A 13785-nucleotide genomic window follows, 5' to 3' on the forward strand; every position below is an offset into this window, starting at 1 on the left:
AGGAATTACTAGAGCTATAAACACAGATTTAAATACTTAGATTTTTTTCTCGTTATTTATAACTTCAAAAACCATTTAATGCCCTTATTGTTGGGCATGCTTAAATAACTTCTGACATATTCAGTCAATGAAATATTTTTGCCACCAATAAAAATTTATTTACAAAGACTTTCAGAATGTAGGAAATATGTATCACGTGATATGTACTGCATATAAATTTAGCAGAAACAAGTGTATTTTCAGCAATGTTTTGATTTTTTCTTTTTTTCTTTTTTCTTTTTTGTTAGTTAGTCTGTTTGCTTTTTGGTTGCACCTGTGGCATGCGGAAATTCCCGGGCCAGGGATCAAACCCACAACACAGCAGCCACCCAGCCACCAGCAGTAACAACACCAGAATCCCAACCCCCTGAGCCAGGAGGGAACTCCCTCTTTTTCTTTTTCATAGAACATAAACTGAAAGAAATACATCAAAATAGTAACTGTGTCTTATCTCTGGGGGATGATGTTTTGATGATGTTTTCTTCTTTAGGCTTTTCTGTGTGTTTTTTCACTTTTCTAATGAGCATGTATTCCATCTCTCAGAGGAAGTTTTTTAAAGGACACCTTATTTCATGATTATCCTCCGCTTTTGACCGTTGATGCATTCTTCGCATTTTTACGTCTGAGGACCTTTGATTCTTTTAAGTCATCACGTGGCTGAGAGTTTCCGTCACTTTGTCCCCCTCATGCTTCCTTTACAGTGGAACCACCTCAAACTCGATAACAAGCACTTCCTGTTGAGCCAAGCTGCAGCCTTGGGAAGGGCTGGGAAACAGAGCTCTGAAGCCCACTGCTGTCTCCATCCTGCTGTCTGTCAAAGGGCCCCTTCTAAACTGGGAAATCTTTAGAGTCTGCTCCTCAGAGTCCCCCGTGGTGTTCAGTGACTGACAATAAGCTTCTGTGACTGTAGAATAAGTGCCTGACGTTAAGCTTTTGCTAGCCAAGGCCTCCATCCATCTCAAACAGACACACTGCCAGCAACACAACTATTTAAAGGGCCAGGCCGCCCCGCCCTTGGAGTTCCCTGTGCAGGGAGCCTGGTGATGTAGATAACAACTGCCTGCGTGGCCCTGCTTTTCCCTCCTAGTGTCCCAATCCCCACTCTTGCGGTTTAAATTCACCAAGAAAGAGCGAAATCCGAGGCACCCCACCCTGGACCCCAATAAAGGCAGAACCTCAGAAATTGACATAGAACCTCTTTCTCTCTCTCTCTCCCCCCACAACCTCACTGTGTGGTCCTAAGAATGCCTTGCACCCTCCAGGACGTCAGCGTCATGAATCTTGTGTGTGGGTTGGTTGGTTGGTTGGTTTTTTAAGCTTCTTGATGCTCTCAGGAGCTACATCTTGCAATAATAAAACAACAACAAAAGGGCGGCTCCAGCCGCAGCACTGGTTCTGGTTGGTTGGGGAAACATCCCTGTTACCATTTTGATGTATTTCTCTCGGTTTATTTTCTACTAAAAAGAAAAAGAGGAGTTCCCATCATGGCACAGTGGAGACAAATCCGACTAGGAACCGTGAGGTTGTGGATTCGATCCCTGGACTCACTCAGTGGGGTTAAGGATCCGGTGTTGCCATGAGCTGTGGTGTAGGTCGCAGATGCGCCTGGGATCCCGAGTTGCTGTGGCTGTGGTGTAGGCCGGTGGCTAAAGCTCCGATTAGACCCCTAGACTGGGAACCTCCACATGCCGCAGGTGCAGCTCAAAAAAGACAAAAAAGCCAAAAAAAAAAAAAAAAAGAAAGAAAGAAAAGAAAAGAAAAAGAAAAAGACAGTTCCCCTGACCATCATGACCTAGCCAGAGCAGGGCTAGCACCGAAGCCCAGGCTTAAAAGCCCAGTTTCCATGTCCCTGCTGTAAACAACCAGGGTAATTTGACAATGATCTCTTTGGCGTCTGTGCCGCGTGGGGGAAAGAAGAGGCAAGTGAATGGAGCCACAAACAAAAGAGGAGAAGCCGGCCAGGGTGGGCTGGCTCCCTTGGAGTCTACACAGGGCTTTTTGGAGGGGCTCCAAGGACCCCACCACATTTCCCCATAGGAGAGTTCAGGTTCATGTTTTAGTCACTGACTCTGTTTTCAGTCCCTTTGGGTCTTCCTGGTGGGCCATGGATCAGAGAGGCAGCCTTACAGCCATAAAGCCCAGCCCCGAGAGCAGGGTTTGCCCTTCTCTGGATTCTGTGTGTGCCGGGGAGAGGGGGCCCATCACACCCCGAAGCTCCCACGAAATGGCCCAGAGCCTGTGACACCACCTCAGCCCCTCCCAGATCTTCTTCTTTGGTTTCTAAATGGCTCTTCATTCCTTTTCTCTGAAAAGAAGAAAAAGGCAGCCTTAATTGCACTGATATCGGTGTCTACCCCTGGGAGCTCTGTGTCCTCACGGATCCTTGCACCGGAGCTGGGGAGGCGGCCTTTAGTGAGCCAGACCCTGTGTGTTGTGTGGGGGAGTTCCAGCATCTCATGTGGCTGGGCCAGGAGGCTTTAGTGAGCCTTACAATAAGCCATGTGTTTCTTTCTCTCTCTTTTTTTGGGTGGGGGGGGGTACACCTGTGGCATATGGAAGTTTCCAGGCTAGGGGTTGAATTGGAGTTGCAGCTGCCTCCTACACCACAGCCACAGCAATGCTAGATCCAAGCCTCATCTGTAACCTACACCACATCTCACAGCAATGCCAGATCCTTAACCTACTGAGCAAGGCCAGGGATTGAACCAGCAACCTCATGGTTCCTAGTCGGATTCATTTCTGCTGAGCCACGATAGGAACTCCTCCTTAAACAACTTTTGAAAGCACACATAGTGAGAAGAAAAGGACCCAAGTCCAGCTGCAAGTCAGGGAGCATCAGCTTGGGAAAACCCCATAGGTGGCCAGGGGTGGGAAGCTCTCCTGGACCGAAGATCGATGGTGAGTCAAAAAGGCAGCCTCATAGCTTCAAGACGCCTATGTCTGTGTGAGATTTTACTGTCAGTGTCATCAGACTTTGTGGCTTTCCATAACATGCAATGGAAGATGGGTGTGACCCACACCACAGCTCCCCGCAATGCTGGTTCCTTAACCCACTAAGCAAGACCAGGGATTGAACCCCGTGTCCTCATGGATACTAGTCGGATTTGTTGCTGAGCCACAGTGAGAACTCCCAGCCATGCATTTCTTACTCCACAAACATTTACTGGAGCGCTACTAAGTGCTGGAGAGGGATGTGACAGGATCCCCAGAGCTTTGTGGTGACTGGATTTGGAGACAAAGCTTCTTCTATACATGGTAATGTGCATGTGCTAATCCCATCCCCCCAATTTGTCCCTCGCCCCCATGACTTTCTTCTCTGAAATAATGATGATGATAAAGAAGAGCTGCTTTTTGAAATATCCTTGTGTGGAGTTCCCACTGTGGCACAGTGGGTTAAGGATCCAGCGTTGCCACAGCTGCAGCACAGGTAGTGGGTACAGTCAAAAATAAAAAATATATAGTTACATATATATATACACACTTGTGTGATAAAATAAAAAGTTGACAGCCCTATGTTACTCCCTCATATTTGTTTTTGTCTTTTTAGGGATGCACCCATGGCATAAGGAGGTTCCCAGGCTAGGGGTCTAATCAGAGCTGTACCTGCTGGCCTGCACCACAGCCACAACATGGGATCTGAGCTGCGTCTGTGATCTACACCCACAGCTCATGGCAATGCCGGATCCTTGACCCACTGAGCGAGGCCCGGGATCAAACCTGCCTCCTCATGGATACTAGTCAGATTCATTTCCACTGAGCCACAACAGGAACTCCTATTCTTTATTATTATATATAATTATTTATTATATATAATATTACATACTTTAATTATTGTATAATATTATTAATTATTACTGTTAATCTAATCATTTACTATTATTTAAGTGGCAGAGCAAATATGAACCTTCCTCTTCTTAGAAGGTCACCACCAGCACCCCACACCCCCAAAATCAAGAAACAGAAATGCAACTTGGTCCGTAAGGAAACTAAGCAATACCTGTGACCCAAGCTGATTCCAGCAGCATCTGGAGAAAGGCCACCAAACTTGCTGCTCTTCAACCACAACTGAATGGAGATGCTTAGAAAGTGGAAACCAGAGTCAGCAGAGCCAGGTTTGGCTCTTACAAGAAGTTGAGGGGGGAAAAAAAGAAAAGAAAAGCAATCAAGATGGTGCTGCTGGGATAGGACTCACTCAGACTCCCCCCATTTGCAGAAAGCAGGGTGTCAATGAGCCAGGACGAAAGAGTCTCCACATCACATTATGACAGCCTCTGGCAGGTAGCTTTTGCGTTTTGCTGGCTGGAGAGAAGCAAAGGCTAACTCCTCACCCACTCAAGTAAGTGCAAGTTTTTAAAAACTGCACTGTGATCCAGGGAGAATCCTGTGTGTCAGGAAGCCCAGTGTGTCAGATAGCAATTGCTGAGTAACAAACAATCCCCAACATTATAGCTTAAAAGAACATGAATTTTATTTGCTAAGGGTCCCTGGTACCAGCAGTCTACACTGGGTTCAGTGGGCAGGTCTTAAGGTGGCCTCTCCTGGGGTCATAAGTCTTCCTGTGCTTGGCTGGGGCTGCTCAGGGATGGCACCCCTTGCATTTGGCAGTTGGAGCTGGAAAAACAAATGGAAGGAATTCATCCTGCCTCAAAGGTTCTCCATAACAACGAGCAAGACAAGAAGTCAATAGAAAAATGCCTTCCAAGTTTTAAAAGGAAAAAAAGTGACCTAAAATTAAAAGTGTTTTTTAATGTACAAGAGGCATTCCGTGGTGGTGCAGTGGTTAACGAATCCGACTAGGAACCATGAAGTTGTGGGTTTGATCCCTGGCTTTGTTCAGTGGCTTAAAGATCCGGCATTGCCCTGAGCTGTGGTATAGGTTGCAGACTCGGCTCAGACCTGGTGTTGCTGTGGTTCTGGTGTAGGCCAGTGGCAAGAGCTCTGATTAGACACCTAGCCTGGGAACCTCCATATGCCAAGGGTGTGGCTCTAGAAAAGACAAAAATAAATAAATAAAATAAATGTACAAGAATTTGCAGAATCTAGCTCGCATATGCTATCTTTGAATTAATCACGAAAAGGTGAAGTTTAGCCCAACGTTATGGGCTGGATTGTGTGGGGCCATCCCCCACCCCAAATATTCATAGATTGAAGTCCTAATCCATAGTGCCTCAGAATATATTTGGGGATTGAGTCTTTTAAGAGGGAATTAAGTTCAAATGAGATCACGAGGGTGGGCCCGAATTCAATATGACTGGAGCCCCTATAAGAAGAGGAGATTTGGGACACAGACACAGAGAGAAGATGATGTGAAGACACAGGAAAACTGGCCATTGACATTTCAGGGAGAGAGGCCTCAGCAGGATCCAACCCTCAGACACCCTGATCTCAGACTTCCAGCCTCCAGGGCTGTGAGAAAATACATTTCTATAGTTTAAGCTGCTCCATCAGTGGTACTTTGTTACAGCAGCCCTAGAAAACTAACACACCGACTAAGAGCAATTAGTGAAATTAATGACAAAAGAAGTGGGATGAGCACTGAGCCATTTAACCACAGGGCTTCGTCTAACACAAATGTGGGCACTATGTTACACGTGGGCAGACATCTGGCTTTGAGGGACTTGGGTTCCACTTGGGCCACCCAGGCTCCCGAGTACCTGCCATGCTGGGCCAGCCAGGTGGGTGCACCCAGCCACATGGGGCTCTGGGGTAACGCATAACTTTCAAACAGGCTCCAGAGAGTCCTAGGCATTCAGAGCAAGCGTGTCAGGGAAGTCCAAGGAAACGAGGAGGTGAGTCTGTGGGGTCTGGACCCTCCTCCATTCATGGGCAGCCCTGGGCCTTCTCAGTGACATTTCACTGGAGGGGAGTTTGCTGCAGCTAAAGAAGGCCTGAACCCCGAGACCTGGATCATTTCTGAGTTGCCTTCCAAGTCAGAACGCTAAGAGCAGAGTTCTTGCTGTGGCTCAGCTGGTGAAGAATCTGACTAGTATCCATGACGATGCAGGTTCAATCTCTGACCTTGCTCAGTGAGGTGATCTAGCATTGCTGCAAGCTGCAGCGTGGGACACAGATGCGGCTCAGATCCTATTTGCTGTGGCTGGGCGTAGGCCGGCATCTGCAGCTCTGATTTGACCCCTCTGATTCCACTACCCATAGGTACAGCCATTAAAAAAAAAAAAAAAAAAAAAAAAAAAACCAGAAAGCTAAGAGCATTTTAAGGGTGTTTCACCCTAATTGCCTTGAGAAAATGGAAGCCCATACCAGTAACTTATATGGTTATTTATATGGGGTTTGTCACCTCCCAGGCTCTTAGCCAAGACCCACCACAGGGGGGGCAGCAAGCCAGGCTTGGCTCCTCCTCCCTGAGGACAGGCCCGTCTCGAGAAGTGGCTGAGGCTGCTGAGAATGGAGAGGTGACTTGAGGAGCCGATTAGGAAAGAGAATCTTGGAAGAAGGGTTTAGAGTGACTGCCAGCCCTGATGGACAGGACGGCTCTGTTGGAGGCAGCTGCTTTTTGCCAAAGCAAATCTTTGTCATTGTCACTCTTCCCCCTCCTCCTCGGCCAGTGGGTTCTTGCAACCAGACATCCATGGGGCCAGGAATTTTCCTTAAGAAGCAGAGGAAGAGCAAATAGCTTCTAAGAGGCTGACCTAGACATTTTCCTCAAACTCTCTTTAAAGAGCCTCATGGACCGCAAACAGCTTCCCCATTAGAGGTGCCATGACACGCTTTGCTTTTTTTTTTTTTTTTTTGTCTTTTCTAGGGTCGTACCCGAAGCATATGGAGGTTCCCAGGCTAGGGGTCTAATGGGAAATGCAGCCACCAGCCTACACCAGAGCCACAGCAACGCAGGATCCGAACTGCATCTGCAACCTACACCACAGCTCACGGCAATGCCGGATCCATAACCTACTGGGCGAGGCCAGGGATCGAATCTGCAACCTCATGGTTACCAGTCAGGTTCGTTAACCATGAGCTACGACAGGAACTCCTGCTTTGCTTTTTTTTAAGAGAAGTCTTTCCTCCCCAGTCAGGGCCTCTGGAAGGTTTTTATTGGAGTATGGGCGTGTCCTCAAGGTGTGTGGTGTGTCAGGTGAACGAGGGACCGAATGGCCGAGAATCATCTGAAGAGAGACTGCCAGAATGCTCCTCTGGGACTCACTCTCTGGATGCAGCAGTTGTTTCCCTTGCAGGAAATTTCAGAGAAGTTCACACAGACCACCATGAGCTTGCAAACAAACTGGTAATAAAGGGGCTTCCCTCTGGACTGGAGCAGGAAAGGGAGAAACAGAAAGCAGAAACAGAAAAACTAGTGGTCCTCCTCTGAAGGCAGGGAGGCCGAGCCTCAACCTGACGGCTGGGAGCCCAGAGGCCACAGGAAATGGTCCCGTCTCTGCAAAGGCTTGAGGCGGGTGAATGTCAGGCTCTGGGAGGCAGCCAGGGTCACCGAGGTCTATTTTACTGGGTTTTTAATGGCTCCTCTGAGACTCAGTCCTGGAGAAGTGTGAGTGGAACAGCTGGTGGCCTGATGGAGTCGCCACAGCACGACCTGGATGTACTTTTCATGGGCCTGGAGAGCCTTGGTTGCCTCTGAAAGGGACCACAGCGCAGCTGGCCCATAAAACTGCCGCAGTTTGGGGTTTGGCAAATCCTCTTCAGAGAGAGTCAGAACGGCCCCGAGGGGGGCGGGAGGGGGCAAGGGGCGCGGGGTGGCGGCGCGGCGTGGGGGTGTGCACAGCTCAGGCCAGCGGAGGAAGGGCTCTTGCCAGAGGGGTGGGGTCTGCGAGCAAGACACCTAATGAATGCTGCGGATGTCCCCGCTGGTAAGAGCATGCGCTGTGGTCGCCCTCAGAGGCTCCTGTCCATTTCCTGGGTGGCCTGCGACCTAGCAGCGCCCCCTAGTGGAGGCCATCCCTGTGGCTGGGAGCTGTGCAACAAGAGGAGGACATTCTGGGGGCTGGTCCATTGCAGGCGACATGCTTTGCCACGGAGGATTCAGTTCTAAGAGACCCCATGAGGGGGTTCAGACTTCAACTCCCATCTGAACCAAGGACTTCTTCTACTTAGAAGTGCTTTCTGGAAGCCGGTGCTCTTGCCATGTGTTAGTCTTGGTAAGCAGGTTATCCTGCCCCTCCGCTCCCCGGTCTAGAACATCACTTGGTTATTCGCTTCTATATTCATTCATTCAACAACTATGAATTCATTCATTCATACCCACTCGGGGTAGAACAGCCACGGGAGGACAACAGCAATGGTGATGCGGTCTGGCATTGTGACAGCTGTTTCCGTGGAAGAACAGTGATGGGCACTCTCTTCCTAGAGCATCAGTTTGGTGGAAGAAATATATGGTATTTTTGATTGATTTAACACACGCATAGTGCCCTGCTATGCACAGGGCACTGTCCTAAGCACCTAACGTGTTTAATCCTCCTCACAATCCAGTGAGGTAGGAGATATTAATATCTGCATTTTACAGAGGAGAAAATAAAGGCACCAAGACATTAAATGGTCCAGGACCACACTGCTAGGAAGAGGTTGATTGGATGACACTCTGGCTCTAGCATCCCTGCCCTTACAGTTATACCATTAAGCAGATAACTGCAAATCTATAGATTATATTGGAAGGAAGAGTCTGCCCGGTGTTTGCAAAGAATGAAGGCGGGGCAGGGGTTGGTTTCGTATAGGTTGGGAGTCAGGGTGGATTTCTCTGACATGGTGATAGAAAGGGGGAAGTCTATTTCAAGCAAGGAAAACTGCAAAGGCAAAGGCCTGGAAGAACTTGGAAGACCTTGGAGGGAGGTCAAGGCTATCAGATGGAGGTGGTGAGTGGCCAGCACAATGGGGAGAGATGAGGGTGGGGGTCAGCACCCGCCCTCAGAGGTCTGAGCCCCAGCTCTGTGGGGATCTTTCCTCAAGCGTAGGCTGCCGTTGACTGGCAGCCCCTGACTTTCTGCTCTGTGGGGGTCCTCATATGTTTTAATGATTTCGGCTGTTTCCTCTGTTTCCCCAGCCCCCCTGGGAAATGGGTTCTTCTGCAGTCACCATGGCCATGATTACTTCGTGTTTTCTTCTTGGCACAGATGAAAGGAGCCTGGGTCCTTGAGTCACCATGTGGAAGAAAGCTACCTATGAGTCAAGAATACATTCACTAAGCTGTTATTTGAGTAAGAAAGAGCCTTCAGTTGTATATAGCCACTAAAACAGGGATTCTTTCTTACAGACACTGTCTTTCCATAACTATTATGTCTAAAGAGCTTTTTTTTTTTTTTTAATTTTATGGCTGCGCTCACAACATATGGAAGTTCCCAGACCAAAGACTGAATCTGAGCCACATTTGCGGCAACATAAGATCTTTTAACCCATTGCATCAGGCCCAGGATCGAACCCACACTCTGCAGCGAGCCAAGTCACTGCAGATTCTTAACCCACTGGACCACGGTGGGAACTCCTAAAAAGATTTTTAAAACACGTGTTTCTAGACTCCATCTAAAGCCTACAAGGTCACAATCTTCTGGGCTATGTGTGGTAATCTATAATTTTAAAATGTTATTCTGCCTGGTTTGGAAACCGAAGCCTACATCATCCTAAAGAAATAGATATATAAGCATTTACCAAATAGCAACTATCCAAATCATGGATATGGTACTTAGAAAGAGTTAATCCATAGCACAGGGAACCACACTTAATATCTTGCAAAAACCTATAATGAGATAATCTCCAAAATACATAAACAATAAATGAAGCCCAATATATATATATATAAAAATCCAATCACAAAATGGGCAGATCTAAATAGACATTTCTTCAAAGACATAGAAATGGCCAAGAAGCACATGAAAAGATGCTGGATGTTTCTAATTATTAGAGAAATGCAAATCAAAACTATAATGAGGAGTTCCCATCATGGCTCAGGGTAGCAAATCTAATATCCATGAGGACACAGGTTCGATCCCTGGCCTTGATCAGTGGGTTAAGGAACCAGCATTGCCATGATCTGTGGTATAGGTTTTAGACATGGTTCAGATCTGGGGTGGCTGTGGCTGTGGCTGTGGCATAGGCCAGCAGCTGTAGCTCTGATTTGACCCTCTAGGCTGGGAACTTCCATATGCTGTGGGTGTGCCCCTAAAAAGAAAAAAAAAAAAATCTTAAGTGAGGTATCAGAATGGCCATAATCAAAAAGTCTATATATTGGAGTTCTTGTCGTGGCTTGGTGGTTTAAAGACCTGACATTGTCTCCATGAGAATGTAGGATCAATCCCTGATCTCACTCAGTGGGTTAAGGATCTGGTGTTGCTGCAAGCTGTGGCATAGGCTCCAGATGCAGCTCTGACTCGACCCCTGGCCTGGGAACTTCCATATGCTGCAGGTTCAACCATAAAAAGAAAAAAAAATTCTACAAATAATAAATGCTGGAGAGGGTGTGGAGAAAATGGAGCCATCCTACACTGTTGGTGGGAATGTAAATTACTACAACCACTATGGAGAACAGTATGGAGGTTCCTCAAGAAACCAAAAATAGAATGACCATATGACCTAGCAGTGCCACTCCTGGGCATTTATCTGGAGAAAACCATAGTGGGAAAAGATACATGCACCCCAATGTTCATTGCAGCACTATTTACAATAGCCAAGATGTGGAAGCAACCTAAATGTCCATCAGCAAAGGACTGGATAAAGAAGATGTGGCACATATACACAGTGGAGTATTACTCAGCCATTAAAAAGAATAAACTAATGTCATTTGGAGCAACATGGCTAGACCTAGAGATTATCATACTAAGTGAAGTAAGTCAGACAGAGAAAGACAAATGTATGATATCACTTATGTGTGGAATCTTAAAAAATGATACAGAGGGGAAAAGTCAGGGGGAGGGATGGATTGGGAGCTTGCATACTATTGGCATATGCAAACTGTTGCATCTGGAATGGGTGGTCAACAGGGACCTACCTTACAGCACAGGGAAATCTACTCAATATTCTGTGAAAACCTATATAGGCATGGATATGTGTATTTATAACCGAATCATTTGCTGTACAGCAGAAATTAACACACTGTAAATCAACTATACTTCAAGAAAACTTGAAAAAATGTGCAATGAAAAATAATCTGAAAAAGAACACATATATATACATATATATGTACACATCCTGAAAAGAATATATAACTGAATCACTTCGCCATGCACTTGAAACTAACACAACATTGTGAATTAAATATGCCTCAATATTAAAATAAAATATATAAATAATGATGAATTTTTAAAGAGTTGACCTAGACCTCCAGAATTAGGCTTGAGTTTTTTAACTGCGCTTTGTGATAGAAATATCACTAACACATCACCCAGGGGTGATCAGCATGATGTGAACCACGGAGGTAGTTGCCATTCCCATAAGAAGAGGGTTTTCAGCTCTGCTAACTGCCTGCCTGCACTGGCTGCCCCTGAAAACCAGTGCTTTTGCCAAGTATGTGGGAGACACTGGGCAGATTTACACAGTGACAAACAATTGCTGGGGCTCCTTGACCCAGAGAATTCAGGAACTCCCAGCATGAAATGGTCTGACACAGCTTTTCATGCTTCCCTGGATTCACACACTGGCTTCAGTCCTTGTGGCTGTTTCCAGGTGACAGCAGTAATTAAGGCATGAACTTGGTGACAGGCATCTTCTCCCAGGGCTCTCCCACAGGCTTTGGTTCCCAAGCCAATTGGCAAGATTGTCTGAATGCAAGTGATATCCTGAAAGAGAGAGTGAAGGCAAAGGCAGGGCTGGGCTGGGCTGGGAGGCTTCATCTGCTGACAAAGGATCATGGTGAATGGTGCTGATAGCAGCAAGTACCAAGAGCCTCCCTGGGCTTCTAAGTGACCACTGTGATTCTGTGTCTGTACTTAGCAGGGCAGGAGAGGAGAGCAGCACAATGGAAAGCAGCACCCTGATAGGCTCCAGGCAATTCCTTCATAAAGACGTCATCCTCAATATGTCAAAAAGTTCACCCTCTGCCTTGAAGCAGGAGGCCTACCTAAACAATTCACACTGCTCAACAAAAGGGCTCCTAGGATACTTAGAACTATTCCCACAGCCACCTGGAATGCCCAAATTAGCAGTAATTATGCCTGGAGAGAGAAGAATAGCTTGAAAGAATTGTAGGTCTGACTTCTAGCAGGGGAATGGAATAGAATTAAATATAGAAAAGCCTAGGCATTCCAGTATCCACCATTAAAAGGCTTTTTAGCATATGGACAGAGTCCCTATAACCTAGAGTCACAAGATACTGAGATGACTTGAAATGGAAGAAGACCGTCTGGCCCCCAAATTTCTGCAAAAGGGAAACTGGTAGTGAAAGTCACTTAGCCACCCAAAAATGGCATCTCTGCCCTCTTCAGAAATGGGGAAGGGACATAATGGGGAAGTAACCTCTTCCAGAGCCATGTAAGAAAATATCCTTGGGAATTTACTCCCAGAAGCAGAACTAGGACCTAAGCAAAGAACTTAACCTGCTTCCAGAGGGAAAAGACCTGACAACAGTTGTCCAGGAGGTTTTTGGATCACTAAGAAACAGTAACCCCTAGGTGCCTCACATCCTTCCCCTGTCTCAATAGGAATATCGTTTCTGATTATCCCCAGCTTTAATCTTTGATGTATATAGAAACTTGAACTAGCCTTTTAAGTCATTGGGTATTTATACCCAGCTATTCAAGATACTGTCTGTGGGAGGCAGAATTTTAAAGATGTCTCCCCAAGACTGCTCTCTTCTGTGGTTCAATAAAATACTAATCCTATTACTGCTGAGTCAAGGGTCTTTACAGATGTAATGAAGATGACAGCTGGTTCTAATCTGGGGAGATTATTTTGCATTATGTGGGTGCACCCAATCTAATCACATGAGTCCTTTAAAGTTGAGAACTTTCTCCAGTGAAAGCAGAGATGAGATAAAAGGGGAGGTTGAAGGGGTGGGGGGCAGTTACAACATGAGATGGACTCATCTACTGTTGCCGGTTTTTGCAGGTAGATTCCAGAAGCTGAGAATAAACTTCAGCCAACAGCCAGCAAGGGAACAGGAACCTCAATCTTACAATTGAACAGAAATGAATTCTGCCATTAACCAAATGATCTTGGAAATAGATACGTTTCCAGAGCCTCCAGAAAGGAAAATATCCCTACCAACACCTGATTTCAGACTGGTGAGACTAAGCAGAGGACCAGACTGTAGCTAGACTCTTGACAGGCAAATTGTAACTTAGTAAATTGATATTGTTTTAAGTGACTACATTTGTGATGATTTGTTATAGCAGCAACAGAAAACTAATACACTCCCTCTCCTATAAAAGGCCCTGAAGAAATGGCCTTTAGGTCTAGTTACTTGCCTCTTTCACTTAAAACTCAACAGAGCTGCAAGATTCAGATGAAGAAAGATGAGCTTAGCTGGTGCCCAAGTGGCAACAATAAGAAGGATCTAAGAAACACTAAGTCACAATTTTGATATCGGTCACTGAAGTGAAGCCTTCTGCTATCATCATTTAAGAACCGTGAAGTCAGAGTTCCTGCTTGGCTCAGCGGGTTAAGATCCCAGCATTGTGTCCCTGAGGATGCGGGTTTGATCCCTGGCCTGGCTCAGTGTGTCAAGGATCTGGCATTGCTGAAAGCTGCAGTGTAGGTCGCAGATGCGGCTCGGATTCAGTGTTGAAGGTACAGAGGGCAACTTGAAGAGTGATTGGGGTTATAAGTTCAAAGTTCTCAGTACCTAATATA

General features: G+C 46.3%; 1 long non-coding RNA gene across 1 annotated transcript in view; it reads right to left on the reverse strand.

Annotated features, from left to right (window-relative positions):
* The window catches only part of LOC110257267 (uncharacterized), a 38723-nt gene that overhangs the window by 12283 nt on the left and 12655 nt on the right, over positions 1-13785 (reverse strand). The gene's annotated exons all lie outside the window — the stretch shown is intronic.

The sequence above is a fragment of the Sus scrofa genome, chromosome 16 (genome assembly GCF_054392235.1).
Source record: "Sus scrofa isolate SSC_HxYL_T2T_F1_AM1 chromosome 16, Sscrofa_HxYL_maternal_Yorkshire_Landrace_v2.0, whole genome shotgun sequence".
Taxonomy (NCBI): Eukaryota; Metazoa; Chordata; class Mammalia; order Artiodactyla; family Suidae; genus Sus; species Sus scrofa.